Below are 18,103 nucleotides of genomic sequence, written 5' to 3'. Positions count from 1 at the left end.
TTTGACTGGGCAGTCTGAGCAGCTGCCCCATCAATGTACCCAGGGCTGTGGGGTTCAGGACTGTAGGAGGCACAGAATGGAGGACAGTGTTGTCATGGGGGTTATGATAGGAAGTCTCTATGTGAACTTCTACAGACATCACTCTTTGCTTTTATTCCCAAACCCCTTCCTTCTCAGCACACAAACACATAGACAGACAGAAAAATACAGACAGACAGACACACACACACACACACACACACACACACACACACCCCTCTACAGAGGTTGTGCCTTATATCACAGTGATACTGGTCTTATTCCTAAAAATGCTTGAGTAAGTTCATTTTTTCCCCAAATTCAATCATTTTTTATTGATACACAGGATCCTTTTGGACATCTATGATTTGGTTAGAATTCTGATTGATTTTTAGTGCTTCTTGGTTCCTTTAAAAAACAGTTAAGCAAGAAGAAATGGTCTCTTAAGCCATTGTGCGGTGAATTGTTGTATTAAATGAGCACTACTTTTTATCCTCCCCATCACTGTGTTTGGCTTTTCACATCAGCTTGGCATGGTATGCCATCCACTTGTATGGAGCCCAAAGGGATCTGTTGGTGGTTGGTTGAGCACCTTTTCTTGGACTCAGGACAGTTGTATCTTCCTTGGCAACACTGATGCCTGTCCCCAGTTGTACTTTGAATCACCTCCTGCCAGCACCTTGAAAATCAAGTTTCCAGAGGTGAGTTGTGATGCATCTAACACATGAGCTGGAAAATGACAAGTCATGGGGTGGTGTTTCTAAACATTTGTAACTGGAGGAGAGCCTCAGAGTGTGAGGATACTGTACTTGGCAGGCCTACGCCTTCCCTTGTTTTGAGACTATTTTCTTTAGTGTGAAAACCCCACGGGCCAGGGGTGGTACTCAGATTGTCACTTCTGTGGCATTAACACTGGGTGACTCCAGGAGGTCTCTTTGGGCCCATGTCAACGATGTGTTCATTTTGAGCATCAGATACCCAGAAAACAGAGAGAGGATGGGCTCTAAAAGGGGGAGGACAGCACTAAGTTCCTTCTCTGAGAATCCTTTCCCACTGATGTTCTATAGTCAAACAAAACTCAAGTTGAACAGTGCATTCTGTGGCTGTATCCTTTCAGACTGTCTTTGAAGAGGCATTACCATCAGAAGATACTGTATGATGATGGCTTCTCCCCTAGAATGTCAGAGGATGTAAGCCTGGGCAGAGGGAAGATTTTTCTTCTCTTTCTATGAGGAAGCTTGCTTTCTCTATCAAGAGACGAGTGCTGGACAGAGATGGAAAGCAAGAAGCCAAGAGCTTCAGGGCTCAGCCATAGGCCTCACAGGCTCTCGGATTTCCTGCAGAGTGTGACAGTGTGGCTGCATTGAACAGGTACTAGACGGAGAGTCGAAAGCCTTCTGTGAGGCCTTAGACGTCTGTGGTCCCATCTGCAGATGAGAAACTGGAAGCAGCCCCCAGCGCTAGCAGGTTCTACATGGCTAGGATTTTGCCAGTCATTAAAATGGGAAATTATACAGCTTTGTCTTCTGAGGAAAGAGAGAGTATGTGGGGAGTGCTCCAGTGTGTATTTAGTAATTAATTTATTCCACAGATACATAGTAATTCTGTACACTGTGCCAGACACTCTGTTCTGGGTTCTGTGATTGCAAGACTTGAGTCATAAACTCCGGGTCATCTGAGAGTTGACACCCTAATAGATTGCATATATTTCTGGCCATGAGGATGCTGGCGGGTTTTGAGCTCACAGATAACCCTGCTCCTCCCTCCTCCTACCCCAGCCCTATCTGCCGGGGTGTTAGAATAGTGCTGGTGGTGCTCTCTGCCAAGCAGATTCAGAAGTCCTTTGATCATGTTCCCTTACTGAGTTTACAAATACCACTGATCAGGTGATAAAGCATACAAGTCCCGCAGGCTGGAAGTACAATGCTAAGCAAGGGTCAGATTCCTTGTCCTCCAGGAACTCCCAGCTTAGCTGGAGATCAAGTCTGAAAGCAGCCTGAGGATGGAGTCTATAGTTGAGGCAAGGGCAGAAGGAGCAGGGAATGGGCACCCTACTCAGTGGGAATATAGGGGACACAGGGGCAGGGGGAACAGGACAAGTCATCATAGAACCTCACCCAAAAGCAGAGGATAACATCTTTCAGAAGCTATCTCTAGCTTCTTTGATTTGGGCAGAGTTCTATAAAAATATGTCAAGAACCTGCCTCATGTTAAACCTGCACCAAATACGAGATAGTTGTGGAAATGGAGGTTTCTCTGTGGGGAGAGGAGATCTGGCTCAGAGAAATCAGACTGGCCCCCATACAATATAGCAACCGTGCCCTATTTTCTACCTTCAGGAATCACACCCTTTCATTGGCGAGGCAGGTTCTCCATCCAAAATGGAGGATGTGCACAGGCATGACGGGCCTTTGACGGTGAATTCTTCAGATGGTCAGGAAAATGAAGCATCTGACCACAGAATGAGGTAAAAGGAAATGACTTTAGAGCCTCTGAGACTTGAGTTTAGTAGTTCTGCTCCGTGGTCTCTAGCTGAGAACAGGAAGTCTTCAAACTTCCATCTCCTTATGTGTAAAATGAGGGAGGCACTCCTGCTTCTTGAAGTTGCTGTGAGAATTGAGTCCTCACCATGTGGAGGTGGAGGTAGGACTGCTCATCGGAGCAGCTCGTGTCTCCAGCATAGATGATGGTTTGATTCCTCACACCATGAGTCAGTCCTTCATCCTCAGAATATGGGGGAAATCTTTTCTTGGATGATATGCTGGACTGAAGATAGAATGTTCCCCCTCTGGAGGTAAGACCTTTGCCCAACGTGAAGGCCACCCCAAGCTTTGTCCTCTCTTCCTTCGCCTTTGCTCCTCAGTCCACTCCACTTAAACTCCTTGGTGTGGGTCTCCAAGGTGTGGTGAAGGATTCTTGTTTTTTATTCAGCTGTAAGTCTTGCATTTGTCCTCTTGCTGGATTGAAGTAGTGAGTATGGGAGGCAGGGATGGAGGAAGAGACTAGGATTTCCTTTCTCTGCAGGCTCAAGGTAGCTGTATACAATTAGGAGGACCTTTGGCCTAAAGGAATCAGAAAAAAATTTAATAGAAGGCCAAGTCCAAGGGCTAAGTCAAATGCCTCTGGTTCCTTAAAGGTTAATTTATTACAATAAATAGGGTAAAAGTGATCTATGGCTTCTTACACACCCAGAATTGGCAAAGCACAGTGTACAACTTGTGCAGCTATGCCTGGCATTCCAGGAGGTCAAAACATGAGCAGACTTTTTAAAATTGAATTGGATTTGATAATCATATTTGTAGAAGAGGCTCACCTGGCTGGTAAAATAGCATGAGCACAGGTGTGTGGAGATGGCTTACAAACAAGAAGTATGTGGAATTTAGGGTCCTTGAATCCTATTTAGATGCACTTACTGTCCATCAAAATCCCATAAATTGGGCTATGTATCCTGCCACTAGTATCAGAAACATATTTTTGGCCAGAGAAGAACTGGGTGGGAAGATGTGGAGCTCTTGGGCTTGATGTGTACCGTGCTGGGAGCTCAGTGTAGACTTGGGTTCCTGCTCTCCCCAGGGTTCAGGAATCAGTCAACCAACTGATACTTACTAAACTCTTACCTGTACCCAGTGCATGTCAGGTACTGAGGGATAAGAGGGGAGGATGTGGTTCTAATCCTTAAGGATTCATCTCTGTCTGAATGAGGAAACAGAAGTTAGACCACACAATCTGACACGTCGGTGTGTGGGAAAAGTCATCAGGACTTGAGAGCTCAGAGACGGGAACTATTAGCAGGGGTTTGGATTGACCTTGGCCCTCTGAGTTGGATTTGAAGTATTCTGTAAAGGGGGGTCCATACCTACTTCTTAGGGTCAAGGAAGGGAGAAGTGGGTGACAGAAATTCAGATTATCCAGTTAACACTCATGGCCGCTGTTTACTTTGGTCATTTTCTTAGAGCTGGGGTTCCAGAAATTTGAGATGACTTCCCCCTCTCTTATCTTCACATATAATTGACATATACACGTAATGTAGATGTAAGGTGTACAGTGTGATGATTTGATGCCCATATATACTCTGAAATGCTTAGCACGATCAGGTTAGGTAACACACCCTTTACCTCCCATAATTACTATTTTGGTGTTACTGATGTTATGGTTGACACCACTTATTGCTACTAATGCCCGTGTTTAATATCCCTGTGTGATTTGCGTATGTGGCACCTTCTCGACTGTGCCTCTCTCTTGTATCCTTGTGTTAGAAGCTTGTGAAATCAGCAGGGAGATGGGTAGAACCCTGGTGTTAAGGATGAAGATGGAGCCAGGATTACACATTGACTGCTTGGTCAACCAACATGGTGGGAACCTTCCAGATTTTCTTTGTAATTGGAACATATATTTCTGTTGCCAGGCAGGTGAGGATACTGAGACCCTCATGGGCAAAATGACAGTCTAAGGACATACACATGCTTAGTGATGGGGCCGTAGCCTCTATGCGCCTTCTATTTCTTCATCTGTGAAGTGACAGGCTTGAAAGACACAATCTGGGAGGACCCTCCAGGCCACCGGCCTGAGTCTGTGTCTAATACAGCTTCTGATTCCAAATTAATGTGCTCTCTGTAACACCAGTCTATTTCCTTGGCTGAACAAAAGTGATTTGATTCCCCAAATCAATAAACAAATTAGAGAAACAGGAGAAAGAGAGCGAGAGAGTGAGAGAGAGAGCGCCTAGGAACCAAGGGACAACAGATTGAGAGAAGGCCTGGCTGGGAGAGGGGAGTGGTAGTAGGGCTCCCTGGGAGCTTCCTACAAAAGCCAGAGCAGGGCAGGCAGGGCAAGGGGGGTAGGTGGGGAAATTACAGCCTCCACTGGCCTTTTTCATTCTGGGAATCTGCTAATGGGTGGGAGAAAGGTTGAGGAAGACCCATGCAGGAGGAGAGAAGGGGAGGGGCTGCGTAGCAGGTGCAGGCCAAGGCTACAATGCAAATGCTTGGGAAGGACCAAGGGACCAGGCTGCAGGGGCACTTGTGAAGCATATCTTGGGAAATACAGAGAGCAGTCTGCAGCTGGCTAAGGGGAGAAGGTGTGGGAGGGGAAAGGAAGGGAACCCTCTGGGGAGGGGCTGGCCACATTCTAGAAAAAGCCAGGGATGAGTCTTGTACCTCAGCGATACCTCTATGCCTGTCCTTACTAGATGGGAAATTTCCCATTGGTGTCCAGTTATCAAGACAGGACACAGCCCCTCTGTGAGCAGCAGAGCATCACGAAGAGAAGGAATACAACCTCTATATGAATGAGTCCTCAGCTGCCTGCTTTTACAACCTTCAGATGCCGGTGTTCCGTGGAATAGGACACCTCAGCTTGTCACCCCACGTTGTCCCCTCCTTTAAGTTTTTATTTGCCCAGTTTTAACAAAAAAGCACTTAGGATTTTTTTTAAAATGCCTCTTAAATTGATCACTTTCCACACTCCCTTCCTCTCTGATGAGTCCTTTCATCACTTTCTGACCTAGAATACTATGTGTCTTACTCTGACTTGATAAGAACACACTAAACATGGATCCAGCCACCGACTCAAGGAAATTGACCATCTTCCAGGACTTGTACTGTTTGGGGTCAGAAGGTAATATTGCCCCCTGGATTAAATCCAGATAGCACATAGGGATCTCCAGGTTCGTCTTGTGCATTCCCTCAATTGACAAGTCACAAATCTGCACATCAGCAGCAGCCCAGCTGCATCCTTGAGGGTAAACTAAGAGGCCGTGGATTCTTAACACAGGGGTGAGGGTAGAGAGCCAAGAGCAAGTCCTAAGAGACTTTGCTAGGAACAGAAGCTGCTAACAGCCAAGCATTGCATTTGAAAGCTGGAGGTTTAGTTACTTTCCAGACCCGCTCCCTCCCCAGGCAACCACAGCCCAGCCTAAGCAAGTGACTTCCCTAGGGTCCCACGATTAAATATTGGGGCCTTAACAATACAACGTCCAGTCTCTGTCACTTCCATTTGACCACTCTAATACAGGACTCAAGCAAGAATCTGGCCAAATAAGGAGCATTGCACTTGAGCATTGTACCTGCTTGGGAAAAAGTGAGGTGACTATAAATACTTTAAAGTGAGAGAGTCATCTTGGTGTGGGATGGCTGTGGGTCTCAGTGAAACCAGGGGGTGCACTGTGGTAGCCACACTTTCCTAACAGAAATTGGGGCATGTGTGTCCCCAGGACAATAGGCAATAGATTATGAACTGAGAAATCAGAACTGTCTGGAAAAATCCACCACTTACAGTTCTTGGAAATATATAACGTTTCAGAGTAGCTTCAGATCTTCCAAGAATAGACAGATTATTGTATATGACACATATTTTTTTAAAGATTTATTTATTCATCCATGAGAGACACACAGAGAGAGGCAGAGAAACAGAGTGAGTAGTAGGTTCCCTGTGGGGAGCCCAATTTGGGACTCCATCCAGGACCCCGGGATCACACCCTGAGTCGAAGGCAGACACTCAACCCCTAGCCACCCAGGCGTCCCAATATATGACGCATATTTTGCTATACATTTTGCTACATGGCTTAAATATTTTAAGCAGGTGTTTTGGTTACTCGGCATCCATGTTGAGTTTTGTAAATTAGCACTTTTAATCCTCTTTTACCCCAGCATTAAGTGATTTCCTAAACAGGAAGTGGCAGGCCAGGATTTGAAACCTAGTCTACCTCCATGTTACATACTCTTAGTCTATGCTGTCTTTTAAGAAGCATTGGTTTTTTTTGTTTTTTGTTTTGTTTTGTTTTTAATTACAGAGACATTTCATCACAAAGTGTTTTGTATATAAAAAGAAATTTATTCTGGTGGAGATGCAGAGGGTCATAAAATCACTGAACCTTAAAAAAAGAAGGACTTCAGAGTTGGTTGATTTCAGCCTCCTTGTTTTGCAGATGAGGAAGTGGGGCCAGAGCTCTGAAGTGGCTTTGGCCAAGGTCAGGCAGAGATGAGCCCAAGACACTCAGGGGAGTGTGTTTCCCACCCTGGTGCATGCACTCCTTTGGTTTACAATTGGTGTCCGTGGCCACTGGGGTAGTGACGCAAGGGTGCCAAGGTCATAGGTGTCCTTTGTGGGGTTTGATTAGTGTCTTAAACTCCTTATCTTCTGCTGATGCTAACCATTTTTAAGAAGATGGAAATCATACTTGCCTACCTCTTGCAAAGTTAAAGGTGGCCTACAGAGAGCTCCAGGGCATGAGTTATTATTTCTTTGATGTTTGTTGTCTTCACAAAAGCATTTATGAAAACATTGTGAGAGTTCTTTTCATGAAAAGAAAGGAAACACGCATGCACATAGACACACATACACCTAACAGGATTATGTTCGGTTGTTAGCGTGCCCTTCTAACCATCTATCCCTGTGAAAACAGGCTACACTTTATATCCATTTGTTTATATCCATCTGCATTTGCTTCTACTTAATATCATCACAAATACGTCTTAGTGATTTGAATGACCAGATAATATTTCGAGTACACACCACAAACACACACACACACACACACACACACACACACACACGTGTGCATGTGCATGTACCACATTTGTTTTAATAGTCTGCTATTACTAGACTTTTGAAAGCAGTGGAACAATTTTGCATGCTGCTTTTTAGTCTCTGGGATTGTTTCATTAGGACACTTGAAAGTGAGCACAGACTTCCCTTTTTCTCTTGATATTTATGTCATGTTGGTTTTCCAAAGATGAATGGAAATGCCACCTTTAGCTGGGGGCGGGTGATCACCTGGTTTCCTTTGATCAGCAAGACGAAGCACCAGATACCTTCAAAGCTCATGCCCTCTCCCAGGAGAACTGCTGAGTGCTTACCCACCACTCCGTCATCTGAGAGTGTGGGTATAAATTTCCCTTCTCATCCTTCCTCTACATAGCATTAGATCCTTTCTTTTTATAGTAAGTCTTACTATATTATGTTTCCTTCTTTGCAGACAGTCACACAATCATTTTTGGAAGGAGGTTGGAGGTGCAAACAGAAATGGATGCTCTTGCTCTCACTCTGTACAACCTCCTGAGTGGTGGCAGAGGGCACCCCCATATTACAGTAGGACACTCAAGGTCCTGTGGAAGGCAGCAGAAATGAGACTCACATCTAGAACCTTGTAGTGGGTATCCAGTGTCTTTCTGTTCTTTCCCTAGTTTTATTGAGATCGAGTCAGCATATAAGCACAACATGATTTGATTTGCATATATTGTGAAATCATTTTTGCAATGAGTTTAGTTAACATCCATCATCTCATATGGATACAAAACATGAAAGAGAATGGGCAACTATCTTGATCTGCTTTGGCTCAGGTGATGATGCTGTCCTTGGGTTAAAAGACAGCCAGCAGGTAGGAAGTGGCTACTAAGAATTTCCACTGAGGAAGACTGTCCCAGAATGAAGTAGGTCTGCATGTATCCTATATCTACACCCCGAGCACAGGGAAAATTAACATGATCCCAAGCAACAGCCAAAGGCGAGGACCCAGAGCCAGGTTAGGGCAGGCAGTATCACTCTTTCACAAGAAAGGAGTGCTCCTCTTGTACTTGTCACTCATTGTTGCTGGTGGAATGAGTAGGCAGCTGGAAGCTATACCAGGCCTGCTAGTCCAGGGGCTTAAGGAGGCTGGCTGATTCCTGGGGGAGTGACAGCAGTCCCTGGCGACTCTTTCTGGCTTGCTCAGCAGGAGAACATTCCTTACCAGGCCAGCCCAGACTGGGCTTGGAGACACCCAGCTGAGTGCCACATGGCAGGTAGGCAGTAACGTGGTGGGAACTTGGCTTCTGGAGCCCAGAGCTGAACCTACAGCCTCGTGGTTTTCCTGTTTCAAGGTGGCAGTTTCTTTCTCAATCACACAAGGTAGTAAAGAATCATAAAGGGACCATGGGAAGACCAAAGAAGCAGTGAAGGCATCCGCTCCTCAGTTGCCTAACTCTTGCAACTTCTGATGGGATGCCTTGACAGTCCTGGCACCTGCTTGTCCTCTCTCTGACCTGGAACTGTGAAGTCCTGAGTCCTAAGTCTAGTGTTTTTGAATGGTGAGGGGCGGGGGCAGGTGAGGATGCAGGCCAGTTTTGAGACTCGGGCTCCTTTTCCCCTTTGCAAGCTGTGCACGCACAGGGCACCACGTCAGGGCATCCCTGGGATGTTAAGGGAAATAACACTATTTGCTCTGCTCAATCCATCACTCACACACCTTTGTCAGAGTGTCCACCCCATGCCCAAGCACTGCAAGTACAGGGGTGGAATGGCATGGATTCCACCATGGGCCAAGGCCACATCTCTTGTTCGCTTACAGGGAAATACCCCACGTCTAGCACAGTGCCTGGGATAGGCTAATTGTTTGATTAAGGCTTGTCTCATGCACCAACTGAAGACACGGTCTCTGATTTCAGGGAGCTCGCAATTTAGTGCCGAAAGGCAGATGGATATATTGTCACAATAACATTCTGGCAAGTGACTTGATAGAAATGTATACCTGGTAGCTTGGGAGCCATCAAACTAACATTTCCTTTCATAGAAGTAAGAGGATTACAATTTCTTATTGGCAGGTGAGGATTCTGCTTCCCACAGGATGTCCAAAGTGATCTATTGCTCCCCACAAAGATACATTGACTCTGGAAGCAGCAGGTGTTGGTGGAAACCAGTCTGTTTGGGGGGTTGGGAGACCTGTGTTCAAGACCTCACTGGCTGAGTGGCCCCAGGCATCATCTCTCTGTGCTACAATTGATTTCATATATAAAGTCAAGACATTTACTCCTTCTCTACCTCCCAGGGGTGTTGCTTAAGGCCTCTTCTGGCTCCCCATTACCTACAGAATGAAATCCAAACTCTGCAAGGCAGAATTGAAGCTCTATATAATCTGACCCCTTTCCTTTGCACTTTCCATTATCCCGAATCTCCTCAAACATTCTTTGTCTTTCTCTGCTCTGATGCATCTGTATGCAGAGCTCCATCTCTTAGAATGATCTTCCAGAATTGGCCTATCCAGACTTCCAAACTCAGCTGTCCTTGTTTTCTCCAAAAGAAGAGTTGTTCCCTCACCTGTACCTGCTCCCATGCTCCTTCAGACATCCTTCTAACAAAGCTTTTTGTCCCCTTTGCCCTTTTCCTGTTTAGACACCTGTCTTTCTTCTCCTCTGGTTTCCCAAAAGCTTTGGAGTCCCCTCCCAATCCCCTATTCTTGACACATGGCTGTGTTCAGTAGGCGCTTATACTAGCATCGTTGAGTGAATCGGAATAGTCCAGCTCCTAGTGGAGAAGAACCGTGAGTGGAAATAACAAAGAAACAGATTTTAATTGAGCATTCCAAAGAATGTCCTCAGAATCAGAGCTAGTCATCAAGGGCATGGATTCCATGTGTGTACTGGGGGACTTGCGCATTGTCCCTAGCTAGGGACACCTGCCGTGGGGAGCTATACTCCACATTCTGGTGTGACTGTGTGTAGAGCAGAAAGGCAGAAGAGACTGTGGTTCTCTTGAGCCACTGTCTGAAGGATATACCTCTGCGGATTAAATTCCCACTATCTCTCCCTCTCTTGCTTTGATTTCCTTGTAACTGTTCAATTACTGTTGAATAAGTGCATTTATTAGTACCGCAGTGACCTATGCTCCACAGAATAGAGTGATTCAAGTTGGAGCATGACTGATTTGAGGAGAAAGTTTGCTTTATCCATTCGTGGACCTTTAGTTTGGTCTAGCAGCCCTTTCCTTCTTACAGGAAGTGTGGGAAGAGTTGTATAGGATTACTTATCCCTGACTCCTTCAACACCAGGCAGTCCAGGTGATGGACTAAAATCTGAGAAATTATAACTTCCTGAGAATAATATTCATGTTGTACTCCCTCCTTTATCCTCTAGCATGTCTTTGTAGCTTCTCAGTGTCTTTCACATGAATATTTATCAATTTAAATTTGCCTTCTAAAATAGTGGACAGTTGATACTTACCCATTGACTAGCAGACAAGTTCTAATCAAGATGTCATGGTGTTGCAATCCTTTAGCTATTGATCCCATAATTCCTTGTAGTAGAATCTACCACTGACTGTGGACAAAGCATGTAGGTGTTATAGTTAGGATGCTAGAATGTGATTCTTTGCAACCTATTTTGCTAATAACCCTCCTGTCCAACCAGCCTCACCCTCCAGCTTTCCCCACTGAAGATCTTGTAGGCGTCAGTGGGAGAATGGGACTCTAGCTTGCTCCCTACTGTAACAGCGGTAGTGTGTGACAGTGGCTGGTCCACTATTGAAAACCTAGGTCTCTGCTTGAGGTGCCTCCAGTGCTCTTCCCCACAGGTATGTGCATGGCTGTGGCCTAGAGTCACCAACTGTGCAATTGTTTCCAGTTTGAGTATAGGAATAAAAGAGACTTTACCTGTGCTTAGCTGCTTATGAGTTATTCATTAGAATGTATTGCTGCTTACACAAAATATCAAGCAGACTCTAAATCCTAGAGTAGATATTGGTTACTTGAAAGCTGTTAGCATTTAATAGCCTAAAAAGAAATAAACATTCCTGGCTTTGTTTTCTTGCAGGTGATATTAATGAAAAAGATACTTGCTTCCATCCATCTGGGGGAGAATACCTAACAAAACAAAAACCAATGATATGTTCTCCCTCCCTGTTCCAGTAATAGCAGTTATATTATAAGAAAATAAATAAATGAGGAACACACCTTTTATTCAGCAAGACATAGATGGCATTTATTTTTTTATGCCTAGCCCTATCATTTGGTGCTGAAAACATTTGCTCTGTGATGAGGACTTGCATCCATTAAGGCCCGTGAGTTGGGAGCTTCAGTACCACAGTGACAGCAGCAATACAGGACCTGAGAGGTCATTCACAGGTCAAGAAAGTTAAAACCTGGCAACAACACAGATGCTTTGCGTTTCGAATGGGGGCTTTTGTGCAAAAGGGAAATAGGAAAGATGTTTAAGATGTTTATTAGCCAAGTGTCAGAGAAGTGAAAGTGTGGATAACATAAGTATGAGAACCAAAATGATCTTGGAAGCCAATCCCCTTGATTCACAAATAAGAAATGATTTGACTTTTCTCTTCATTGTACTGCTTAGTTGTTATATGTTCTTGAGGTGTGCAATGGGGTTATAATAGACCATTTGGCTATGGAATTGGTTGAATTCAGAAGGAAACAATACTCGATGAATCTTTAGAGCAAAAGTATCTTGACTTCAGAGCAACCATGGCAGTAATTCCAAGTGGCTGAGAGGATGGCTCCCCAGTGTCCTAACAATGTCCCTGTTATCCCAAAGTTCACCCAGATTCCACCTCTACACCCCTGTGCAAATCTTAAGACTAGTTGCAATGCCTTGAAAGGTGATGGGTGGGGCAAGGGGAGAGCGGGATGGATCCTAAGGCTACAGCCCCCTCTGCCTCTTGGCTTCTCTTAGAACTGACTCATTCTTGAAGCCTCTCCTAACCTAAGCCCCTCACATTGCATCCTGCCTCCAGGACCTGGTGCATGTCTCATCTCTAGCACACTCTGCCTTGAAACCTGCTCATTCGCTAATGTAGCATCATGTAAAGGATTTTGTATGATTTGTGTCGTTTCCTTATATGGCTTTTTAATGTGGCAAGTACACTAGATTGTATTCTTTCTAAGGAAAGGTTGTCCATTAACATTTGCTTTTCATTGTAATACAGTGCTCCATGTGTTTTTGTTGACAGGTTTCTCAGTTGCTCTTCTATATTTCTGAAGGTTTAACAAAACATTTCCATGGGCATGCCCTTAGCTTTTATTCTAAAGAACCCACTACATATTTAACAGTAGCAAAATATTTTTCTTTTTTTTTAAAGATTTTTCTTATTTATTCATGAGAGACACACAGAGAGAGGCAGAGACACAGGCAGAGGGAGAAGCAGGCTCCCTGTGGGGAGCTTGATGCAGGACTTGTTCCCAGGACCCTGGGATTATGACCTGAACTGAAGGCAGACACTCAACCCCTGAGCTGCCAGGGGCCCTACAAAATATTTTTCTGAATGAGAAGTTGTAACTTTGGACTGTCTCCTCTCCCTCCTTTTTCTTTACCCTAAGGTATTGCGCTTTTGAGGCAGTTCCCAAAAAGCAGGGAGGAAGGAAGAAGCAGGAGGAAAGAGGAGGGAGCAAAGATAAGGGAAGACAGTGGCTAGGGAATCCTATACTGTCTGGGTCTACCCAGAGGTAGATAACTACAGACAGTAGAGAAGGGGTCTGGCCCCTGTGCTAGGAGAGAAAGTAGCAAAGAAGAATCTTGGTTTGGCTGGAACCCTGGGGACTGCACTCTTTTGCACGGACTGCATTCTCCTATAAGGACTTGGGTTAGCTGCTTCTCAGCTCTTCTCCCAGGAAAGGGGCACATACTCTCCAGGACATTGCTTACCAAGTCAGAGTTAGCTGTTGTTGTGGTTTTTTTTCTCTTATTCGGGTACTTGCTCTGTCATACTCTGCTTGATCCCCAAGTGTGGCCATTAGGTAAGATGTTTCAGATGATGGGACAGCCTGGGATAGACATGTACACCATTGCTTACTTATCAAGAAGTTATACCTCGTTTATTTCCAAAGGAATTTCAGGGGTTCACAAGCCTAATACAAAATGTAGCTGTTAGGGGAAGAGCAAAGCAGAAATTATCTAAAGGAGTGATAGCTACCTGGTTCCTTCAGGGATCTGGTCATCTTGCTTGAGGACTGACATGGGCAAGCTACGAAGAAAAGGGGAAATTTTATATGGCCACTTTTATTTAACAAAAGGCACACATTCGCCTGCAGAATATTTCTAAAAGTATTTTTAAACAAGAATTGTTTCTTGTATAGTAGACAATATTTTCAAGTCCAGTTTTAGAGAAGACAAACACTAATCAAGCAGATGGCTTTCAAACTGACCTTCTTGAAATGTAGAGGATATAAAGTTAAATTGGAAATCCATGGAAACATTTCCAAAGTAGACCAAGATAATATGCTTCATCAACTCTGGGGCAACCTTCATCTGACCTGTGCATCCCAAGGCAGTCATAAGGAGAAAAATAATCTCCTGGCTGGTGCAGATTTCTCGATGCAGATGTAATAGATGGTGCAAATAATAATAATAAAAATAAAATAAAAATAATAATAATAGAAACAGGAATAATTATAATGTCTCTGCTTTTTCTAAGAGCTTTTTTTATTCATTCTTTCATTTCTCAAAGTTTGTTGGAGCAGCAAAACAGAACAGGAAAAGCATGGCCCAAGGGATCACAGGACCTGAGCCTAACTCACAACACTGCCACGTATTAGCTATGTGACCCAGAACAAGGGAATTAATCTCTCCATGCCTTGGTTTCTTCACCTGCCAATACAGTCACTTTTACCTCATTCTAAGGATTAAATGGATTTATGCCCAAGCAAACAACTAGCAGAGTACCTGAAATATAGTAGGTGCTCGATACTTGTTAGCTGAATCTTTTTGTGCAAAATATGATGGAATATGTGATGTCTTCTCTTAACGAATTTCAAGGGAAGCCAATAGAGTCCAAAAGGAAAGTTCTGGTAGAGGGATTTTCACTGGTTCAAAACACACTTGGTCCTTTGGAATCCCAGTTGTTGTCACCTTTCTTTCAAGAGCAGAGAAAAGGGTGGCAAGGAGGTATGGAAAGACCCCCTCACCACCCTCTCCCCTGAGCCGCCAGGCCCTGGCCCTGGCACAAAGGTTCGCTGCATGCAGCTCTCTGGTTGCTTTGTACCTGTTGGGCCTGCCCCCACCCAGGGCCCCTTTTGGCCTTTCCTTTTTCTTCTTTCAAAAGACCCCAAGGGGGTCCCAGGGCCCAGTGGCTGGACTCCCAGGTCGCCTCACAGAGGCCGTGTTGTCCAATAGAAAGGCATGTGGAGTCCCAGGGAGAGATAGAGGAGGACGTTATCAATCATGAGCTGTGAAAAGCCAGGAGAGAGCGGGAGGGCTTGGAGAGCAGGGAGGATTGAATTGAAGTAGAGGATTTTTTTTTCCTGGTCCTGTTGTTGTCGTTGTTGAAGCGAGCGTTCTTGGACATCTGCCCAGACACATGCTGAGTTAAAGAAGCAGCAGGATAAATTCTTAAAGAGTGAATTGGGAGAGGGGCAGGAGCTGGGGGTGGGTAGGACTGGTGAAAAGGAACCAAGGAATGATTCCAACCCCCAGACAAAGGAGGCCCCTGTAGACCAGACCAGTCCTAGCCCGGTCCTTCTGTGGCTCAAATATTGGTTTGTTTAGCGCAGAATCCAGGAACATCAATTCTGCCTACTAACTGCTTTGGGCTCACAAAAGAGCCATGGAGGGAAACTACAGTTTCTTGAGCTTTCTTCTTTTACATCCAGTGCCCGGCTCAGAATGCTTTTGGGAGAGCTTCTCTCTCTTACTTCATTGGCCTTGGAGATACTTACTGATAAGGCACAGTTCATGATACAATAGCATGAGGACAGAAGCATGGGGTTCAGTGGTGGTGATGGCATCTTCTGTTTGGTGACAAATGTCTTTTTCTTTTTAAAGTGAAGAAACTTGTGAAAATCTTGCCTGGATTCTATGGTAGGAAATTGGGGGACTTTCTAATCGAATAACTGATCATATCGGATTTAGGAATAGATAAATCAGTGAGGGTTGGGCAGCCAGAGGGCTCCAGGGTAGCTCACTCACCCATTTCTTTGTTACATATGTATCTCAACTATCCACTGAAGTCCCCTTTGGCCCAGCCCTATATGAGGGCCTGGGAGGATACAGGCATATTGGACCTTAGCCTAGCAGCCTAGCCCAACAAACCATAGACGGCTGGCATTTTCAGCAGGACTTAACAAACCATTCCTCTCCTGGGCAACCAAGTTCATACCACAAAGAGTAACTGCACAATTTATAGAGCCCTTGGGGGAACCAAACATTATCATCACAATATGGTTCATGTGAATGACACCTCCTTGAGTTGAGCATTATGCATTCTGTGTGCCGTATCTGTGAGCCCCCTCAGCCTCCAATTGGCTCCTCCATGAGTGCACCACCTTCTTTGTAGTTCAATAGGTGGGAGACCAAGAGCAGGAAAAAACAGCGAAAATCAACAGAGCAGTGCAAATTCAGGCCGAGTTAAGCTTTTCTCAATGGCCCCAAATGAAGGAGGATGGGCATGCTGCCATCCAACGCATGAAACAGTAAGAGAGTAACTTTTCAAAACACAAACTGGGCCTTATTATACTTCCAAGTAAGTGTAGTCAGTCACATCTCAAAGTGTTCTTCTAAAGAGGCTGTGCACTAAATATTGCCATTGTTCACGATATGTTTGAAATATCCCTTTGTTGTCTTCAAGTCACTGGTTTTAAAAAAAGAGACCATCACAGCAGTTTGTAACTTCCATAGCTGACTTTTCCCGACAGGGCCCGAGGGATCTACAGTTAGGAAGTTCCGTTACGCTGAAATGTGGTGGAGCATGGCCTTGTAACATAGCAGTGAAAACAGTGGGGCTCAAAGTCTGTGAGCTGCCCCAAGTCCTGACTTGTCACACCCGGCTCTCAAATCAGAAGTCATCACCAGAGTAGCGGATGAGAACTCAGATAGATAGCACTGAGCTAGGAGTGTCCTTGCATATGGTCATTCCAGCAGTAGCCGAGGAGGTAAGCTGTTCTGTTCTGATTGGTTTTCAGTCCCTTTGAAAATTATTTCTCGAGCACTGAGTGCTCTTCCTAGTCTGTGTAATGGGAAGAGTTCGACAGAAAGGAGGGAAGAGAGGATGAGAGAAAGGCCTCCACTGACTTGTGCTTTGCATCTTCAGACCCGCTGTGGGTTGAATTGTGTCCCCTCAGAATTTGTATATATTAAAACCCTAGCCCATGATGTAACCATATTTGGAGTGAGGAACTACTGAAGGTTGAAAAGTGGTCACGAGGGTAAGTCCCCGAGCCAATAGGAAATTGTTTCCTTAAATAAGGAGACACTAGAGAGCTTGCTGGCTTGCTGTCTCCATCATGTGAAGTCCCAGTGAGAAGGTGGCCATCTTCAAGCCAGGAAGGGAACTTGTACCAGACACGGAATCCTCCCGGGGTGTGTGAGGGTTGGACTTTTGAGTCTCTGACACTGTAAGAAAGGAGATGTCTGTCATTGACGTCACCCAGTGGATGTCATCTTGGATGGCAGCTGGAGCTGACTGGGACAAACCCTTTATCTAGTGACATCTATCAGATAAGTGAAAAAGAATTAAATGATAGTAGAGGTTTCTTTCCCAACTCCTTGAAGAAGGCTGAATCTTCACTTAATTTAGCCAAGGGAGTGAATGGAAATGGCTCCCCGTACAAGGCCTGTGTATGGATCCATTTGGGATTTTTGAAGCTGTGGATGAGACTTTAAAGTGTTATTACAAACTTGGTTTCCTGTGTGCCTTCTCATTGCTCATGATTGCTAATTCAGCACGTCATATGAATGTTACCAGTTCACTCTATTGGATTTTTTCCCCCTTTTTGGTCAAGTATAATTCTATTGATCAAACTGAATTCTGCTGATAAAATGGATCTAAACGGAGTTTATTTAAACATGTTAAATCAATCAAACAAGTGAAAATATTTTAGCTTTTCTTTAATTGGTTAGGAGAAATGATTAGTAAAGTGAAATCCTAGGGCTATTCATACCCCAATATCCATTCTGCTGAAAGAAGGATCACCATGATCAGATTTCTGTTTTGACAACATGCCATTTTTGAGCTCATGCCATCATTAGGCGCCTACTGTGTGTCTCCCACTGTTATGAGAGGAGAGTTCCAGAAATGTGGAAACCTAGTATTGTAGTAGAAAGTAGATGTCTTGAGCAAACAAGAGTCCTAAAGATTAATGAATTTCTACAATAGAGGAGTAAGGCAGCCAGTTGGTTTAGTCCTTGACTTTGATCCCATTGGCCTGGCATAGTCCCACATGTGAAATTTGGCCAAGCCCAAGGTCATTTTTTTGGACAAAGTTTTAAAATGTCTCGGATCCTTCTGTGTATCCAGATTCTTCACCACTGATTAACCCATCTTGTCAAAAGGGAATTGACTGGACACATCCTAAATAACAGAATGTAAATTATTATGAAATACTACCTCTGAG

The 18,103-nt window shown here is 44.6% G+C and overlaps 1 protein-coding gene and 1 long non-coding RNA gene across 2 annotated transcripts in view; both read left to right on the top strand.

The window, feature by feature from the left end:
- The window catches only part of SETBP1 (SET binding protein 1), a 358,635-nt gene that overhangs the window by 125,335 nt on the left and 215,197 nt on the right, over positions 1 to 18,103 (top strand).
- Positions 2,355 to 14,106, top strand: LOC118355355 (uncharacterized). Its single transcript, XR_004817685.2, has 3 exons — positions 2,355 to 2,485; positions 5,525 to 5,634; positions 11,580 to 14,106. It is a non-coding gene; the product is annotated as an uncharacterized LOC118355355 (long non-coding RNA).

The sequence above is a fragment of the Canis lupus genome, chromosome 7 (assembly GCF_003254725.2).
Source record: "Canis lupus dingo isolate Sandy chromosome 7, ASM325472v2, whole genome shotgun sequence".
Classification (NCBI taxonomy): domain Eukaryota; kingdom Metazoa; phylum Chordata; class Mammalia; order Carnivora; family Canidae; genus Canis; species Canis lupus.
The sequence above is the reverse complement of the archived record's forward strand: the minus strand, read 5'-3'. Positions and strand labels throughout refer to the sequence as shown.